This window comes from Setaria italica, chromosome III, assembly GCF_000263155.2.
Source record: "Setaria italica strain Yugu1 chromosome III, Setaria_italica_v2.0, whole genome shotgun sequence".
NCBI classification, from domain to species: Eukaryota; Viridiplantae; Streptophyta; class Magnoliopsida; order Poales; family Poaceae; genus Setaria; species Setaria italica.
In genome coordinates, this window is record NC_028452.1 from 14,110,309 (window position 1) to 14,117,098 (window position 6,790).

At 44.9% G+C, this 6,790-nt stretch overlaps 1 long non-coding RNA gene across 1 annotated transcript; it reads left to right on the plus strand.

Moving 5' to 3' along the window:
* The first annotated feature begins 1,772 nt into the window (after positions 1–1,772).
* On the plus strand, positions 1,773–5,194 carry LOC111256692. Its single transcript, XR_002676875.1, has 3 exons — positions 1,773–2,420; positions 3,568–4,739; positions 4,849–5,194. It is a non-coding gene; the product is annotated as an uncharacterized LOC111256692 (long non-coding RNA).
* The last annotated feature ends 1,596 nt before the right edge of the window (positions 5,195–6,790 follow it).

Sequence of the window (6,790 nt, forward strand, 5' to 3'; positions counted from 1 at the left end):
ATTATTTTCATGAGCTCCAAGTATTTTATTTAGACTCCTCGTGTCCCAAACTATCTCTAGGATTTTTCCTAGAATTTTTGGGATTTTCAGAGCATTTTTGGTGGTTTAAATCAATTATCTAGCTTTATCTGTATTATTCTTTACACGGGAAATGATTTCTAAAAAAAAGAGAAAAACTTCTCTATACTAACGGGCCGAGCCTGCAGGCCCGACCCGGCCCAGCAGCTGCACAACTGCGCCGCCGCCGCCAGCCATCCTTGGCTTCCGTGGCAAGGTAGCCGTGCCGCCCTCCTCGTCCCTCGTTCCACGCCTTTGTGGCTACACCGCCTCCGTCTAACGCCTTGCTCGGAGCTCCGCCATTGCGCGTCCCTGAGCCACCTGCGTAGCAGAGCACCACCAGGCCTTCTTCGGTGGATTCGCCACTCCCATCGTTGGAGGAGCCAGGGCGTGTCTCCATGAGCTTCGCCAGGTCGAACCGCACACCCGCCGCCACTTCTCATCGTCTCTTTGCCGCCGGAGGAGCGCCGCCGCATGAAGATCAACGAGCCACCGCCGTCTCTTTTTTTTTGAAATGACACTGGGGGAGGGGGGAATCCCCACCTGAATTTCACTAAAGGGCCTTGGGTAGGCTAAAACTAGTACAAGATTTTCAGCAACATAAAACACGGGTTATAACCAGAGTACAACACGAGGGAGAAGCAAGAAAACACATTCACGCAGACACTTCAAATTGACAAGCCATCAGTCAGGCCGAAAGAACAACCACCGCTCGTCAGCACTGAACAACATACTTGCCAGGTGCGTCGTGGCTATTGCACATCCAGTCCACCTCGCGTAGCTACGCCGTTCCAGTGTCACCCTCCATATGAGAGCCAGGCCAATGGAACGAGGACTGAAGGTGGCAAGAGGTGCGCAAACCAAAACTCACGGACACGATGATCTCCCTTGAAGCTGATGCTAACACCATTCACCGTACCTCCAGACTCCACGTACCTCCATCCAACGCCGTACAAGGGGAGGAAGCCTTGAGGGGAATGGCAATAGAAGTGGAAACACCACCCGGCATAAGATTTGATGGCACCATCAACAAGGAGACAGCCGACGGAGTAGAGGCGTCAGATGGGAAACTTACGGAACCACGACGGAGGTCAACAACCATTAGCTGCTAGAACAAAGAAGTGTATGGGTGATGTAGAACGAGAAGCACCAGAACCATTAGCAGTCATGAGTGGCGGCATGAGGGGATCTCCAAAATGATGTCTTCACCAAAGTGGTGCACATGGCCCCAAATAGGAAGTGGTCTCTCGTCATCGCCTCCAAGTAGGACAATGGCACCCAACGGCGTCATCAATGACACCATTGGTGCAAAACCAGGCTAGGATTTCTCCTAACCAAAATCTCCCAGACCAGCGCAAATGCATCCAAAACATGTGGACAGGGACGCCTTGAAACAACGCCTCCAAGGAGGAAGAACGGCACCTGAGGGTGTCGCCGTTGTCGGCTCAGCACAAAGCCAAGCTTGGATTTCTCCTCGTAATTCCTGGACCACCGGCCATCACTGGATTGGATGATCAAAATATATTTGCACCCAAAGCCCCAATCAAATTTTAGCTTGGGTGCGGCAACGATGCTTCAGGAAGGAAATCCGTCACCGGCACTAGCCATTAAGCTAGTAAGAGCTTTCGCCCAGGCTGGCAAGACCGTACCAACATGGATCCTGCCCACATGGATGCTCGGGCTGTGCGGTCGCCACGGACGGGGTCGGCAGACATGCGGCCGGCACCCCATCCACGGCTGCGCGCGGTGCCCAGACGGCGTTCGCACAAGGCTGAGCTCCACGCACGACCAGCTGGCGGCTCATGGCCCCAAGTTGCCTACCGCCGGCGTTGTGGCCTCTAGGTGCCTGTCGTTGGCCCATAGCCCCGAGATGCCTGCTGCTAGTGCTGTGGCCCCAAACAGCCTGCAACCCTCATGGCCCCAAGCAGCTTGCCGCCGACAGGGCCGATGCTGTGGCCTCCATGGTGGAGCAGCAACAAATCCAACCGCCACGAGCACGGATCCGAGCACTGCACGTATGGATCCGGCCAAGATGCTCCAAGATCTGGTGAAAGGAGAGAGAGATCGATGGGATCTTGAAAGAGAGGATGGGAGCTGCGGGAGATGGGAAGGTGAGAGGAGTGCTCGCAGGGGTGGCCGCTTGGCACCACCTGCTGGCCGCCGCCGCTGTGGTTGCCGTTGCCGGTGGCCAGCAGCAGCAGCAGCTAACACGGCCCTGGGAGGGAGGTGGTTCGGTGGCTAGCAGGCCGTCGTCGAGTCGCCTCGCAAGGAGATGACGTGAGGAAGACGACCGGGTCGACTGCTACTGCCGTCTCTGTCCGCCTTCGGGAGAAATTCCAGTGACCCGTCAGCATTAGCCACAGGTGAGCCGCTCCTCGAGACCCCCTCGCCTCCCTCTCTCGGTTCCCTACCTCACCGCCATCCATCTCCTATCGGAACGCCGCAGATTTGGCCGGCCGAGCCGCTCGATCCGCCGTCGACCATGGGAAGAAGCTCTCAAGCTTTTGCAAGGAAGCCCCTGAAGAATATGTAGTTAGTCCAAGTTTTCTTGTGTCTTGGTTTTTTTGCGGATAAACCCCCGGAAGCCATAGGTCCTTGTAGCTGAGCCCATGGAGCCATGCACCTTTAACAGATCTAACCCTATTCTTTGGCCTTTTTGTGAGCACAATTCCATGTGCCTTGCATATTTTCCTTTCTAGCCCCTGTAATCTATGGTTAATCATGTTTAGATCCCTAGAACCTTGTTTGATCCATAGATCCCGTGTTTCAATTCCGTTTTGATCGATTCAAGTTGCGTTAAGTTCATGATAATATAAACTACACGATAGCGGTGATGTTTTCCATCATGCATGCATTTGAAAGTAAATTTAATGTTAATTTGATTAATACTTGTTAAACATATTTTCTTTAATTAAAAAGCTACTTAGTGTTATACACCGCTTTTCATAATAAACGTTAATTTGATTAATGCTTACTTCATATGCTTTCCTAAATAAAAGCTACATAGGTTATATCTCGGTTTTTCATAATTAAATGTTAATTTGACTAATATGAACATAAATGTGTTTTTAATTATATTTGGGTAGTTCAACCCAAATTATAAAGCTATGCACTTAGATGTTCTCACCTAAGTTATTTCCAAATAAATGTTTAATTTGTATAATTCATACCTACACATTTACAAATAAAATTTGGTTAAGTTTTATTGCGGCTTTTTCAAATAGTAATATAATTTGAGTTCATTCTAACATAAGGTATTTCTCTGAAATAACCTTTACACATGATTTTATTAAGTTAAAATATATCTAGCACATAGTCTTTTGGTTGTTTGATAATAATCTCTCGATAGTTGTGCCTTTTCAACCTACTTTCGTTTTCAGCGTTTCCTTTGTTGTTTGCGTGACCATAGAATCAAGCCCTATCCTTTAGTGCGTTCTTTAAAAGCTTTTATTTTGATTGATGTATTGTTCTTAGTCGTGTTTGTTTGTTTGCTTTGTATGCTTGTGCCAGATGGTTTCGTCGAGTGGAAGGATTGCGGTTCGAAAGCTTTGAAGATTAATAATTTCAAGAGAGTAAAAGCTGAAGACATTAAGAGCAACTATTCTTTGGAGAAAGGCAAGTGTATCCTTGTGCTTTTGTCCCAATAACTTTATTTAATCACTATTGCATATGCTTTGCATTTAATTTGATGGATCCTATTAAGATTTGCCTAGTTTTGTGATCATTCCTTGTTAAACTGGGTTTTACCTTTATGTTGGGTAGCACTGCTTAGTTGCTATATTTAGGTTATGGTGGTTCTAATGAACAATGATGATAAACTTGTTTTATTTATGCTATACCTCTATTTAACTACAAGATCACTCTATTTAATTGGAACATGGAGAACCACCCAGAAAAACAGTGCAACCGTGAGAACCATACCATGGTTTTGGCTAATTAATTAGATGATTCTAATGTTGTGTGGGTAAAACCGATGCTAGTTGGAGGGGAACTCCCTAGTACTACTGGTTGGAGGGCAACTCCCCAGTACTTGCTTCTGGTTGGAGGGTTACTTCCCATGAGTTGTGGTCAGGGGGTTACGCTCCGACGGTAAATCTAATACATATTAGGTGAATCTAAGGTCTCGTAGCGTCCCTATGCGGTTGCACCTTGATAGTATGATGATTACCTGATCAACATGATATTGTTGGGTCTAAAGTTCTTCTGAACTTTTACGTGACGTGTGGTGAAAGTGTACAGCCTCTGCAGAGTGTCTAAAACTGATCGATCAGCCATGTTCATGGTCCAGAGCGGCCTGGACCCTCACATGATAATTGAACTTGAAGATGGATTTAAATCGTGTTTTATATTATGGTTATATTTTTGCCATATGTTTATGACTTATGCTTATGTTAATTGTGGGTTGGTATAAACTTATACCTTAGTAATTAGGTGCTAATAAAATTTGACCAACTAAAACGGCTTATTGCAGTAAACCTGTAAGACTCTCCTTGTTTAAACCTTGCATTCATATTTTTCTCCACACTTGCTGAGTACGACATGTGCTCACACTTGCTATAATCAATGTTGCTTAGAAGAAGAAGCTGCTATGAAGTTGTTTGAAGATGGTACTGAGTTCTAGGCGTACGCAACCCCGGTCAATTGTCTATGAAGTTTGGAGCATTCGTTTACAGGATTAAACTGTAAATCTCTGATATACTCTCTTGTTACGTGATACTGTTGCTGTTATTCACTAATAATGTGACTATATGTATGAACTTGATCCTGACATAGATATAGTTTTGAAACCAGGTTTCACAACAATGTACATGGAGTATTATTGGTCCTCCTACTAGCTCCGCTCTTGCCTGCAGTCCACAACTATTTGATCTCATCCAGATTAGAACTTTGGCATAACTCCACCAGTTTTAGCCCATTGCAGACTGAGCCGCAAGAAAAGCCTCGTACCTTGAGTGATTCCTCTGGGGTTTGGATTAAGGGATCAAGTGACAAATCATCTTCTTAGTCATCACATCTTTTTTTTTAAATATGGTGGATTAACCTATCACCACTTAAAATGATCGGGATAAACTAAAAGAGATGACATGATATATATGATTTTCTTAAAAACCAGTTACTCCTTCACCTATAATTCCAATCTGTATGTCGAACACGTGAAATGATTCAATGCACAACTATGCATGCGTTTGATCGTGTCAGAAAAAAATGAGTTTGATTTGTTATTACCTTTAGACGTATTTCCTTTGAACCGTGGACTCACTTGTGAATCGATCTGAATCATGGGGTTGTTTAGAATTAACTAACACATTAACTCCTATACGAATATATATTCTTCGGCATTCGATTACTCCAATCCATTTTAAAAATTCCGCACAAATGTTAAATTAAATGTATGTATCCATATTACTGGATTAGATCATGCGGAATAATGTTAAATCATTTCTTCTTAAATGTTGAATGCAGATAAAGTAATAATATCATATATCAGGGAACGTATGAATAATAGGGATAAGAAGAAATGAAAGGAACCAAAGGGAAAGAAAAAAAATTATATTCTACCCGGCTTTCGTGGGTCATATCTGGGCACTTCTTCGTTGGTGTGATATACGCGGTTTCGCATCGATGATTTGCTGCTATGCGCTGCTGGTTCGCTCAATGGGATGCATGGCCTATCTAATTGGGAGGGAGAAATAATCGAATGGATTGGAGGAAGGCATAGCTGACGCCTCAAGCAGCGGTACCGGTACAGCGTGGAGAGCGGCCTAATAGGTCGCTGCCGAAGAACCAGTACGTGGGCGCTCTCCGGATCCTTTCGTCAACACAAAAGTCCACTCAAGATAGGCACCTAGCTTGCACGACCCATACAAACCACTTCCATGCTGCCGATCTTGGATGTAATGTGACCACACCGCCGAGACCTAATGAACGCTGGGTACATGAAGAAGCTTGCTACTTATGGGTCACTGTAGGAATGAAGCAACATGACAGTCTAGCTAGTAGCAGCTATAAATAAGATTAGTGCTGCACCAATCTGCGCCAGATCTTAATGTCATATGATGTGTCTACTACTACGTCCATCTAAATAGTTGCTTACAGATGCTAGAGGCCCTACGACAGCAGGGCGAGTCGACGATGGCACAATAATTGTTCATTGGAATAGAAGAGCCACGTGGAAATGCATGGGCCTCGCGAGTAATCATTAATTCATGCAGTAGTTTACACGCCGAGTTCATCAGATGTACCCGCCTTATGCTACGGAACGAGGTATTTATATCTTGGTTTGCACTCATGGTGAGCTACCATGAACATTATAGTGGGCGCTTCCCCCGCCCCCCCCCCCCCCCAATTTTTTTTGGATAAGCGATAATCCCTGGCAGAGTTTGTGCACAACTACTAATTTGATCTCATCAAGATTTGAACTCTGGTGGCATAACTCCACCACCTAACCAAATAAAACCCATCCTTATATCTTAAGACAGATTCATAATTACATTCATGCCATTTAAAATCATAGTGAAAATAATAATACTACTTGAATTATTGAATAACATTTTTTATTTTGATGATGAACTGAATAGAGAGAAATTCCCAACACGCCTCAGTCCCAGTCTCCCATACGATCTCTTAAGAAAATATGTGGCATTCCACATTCCTGCCACCCTCTTCTTCCTCAGTAGCTGATCTCTTGTTGGCAATGAACTTACGCCCTTTTCCGTGTATAAAAAGTAATGCT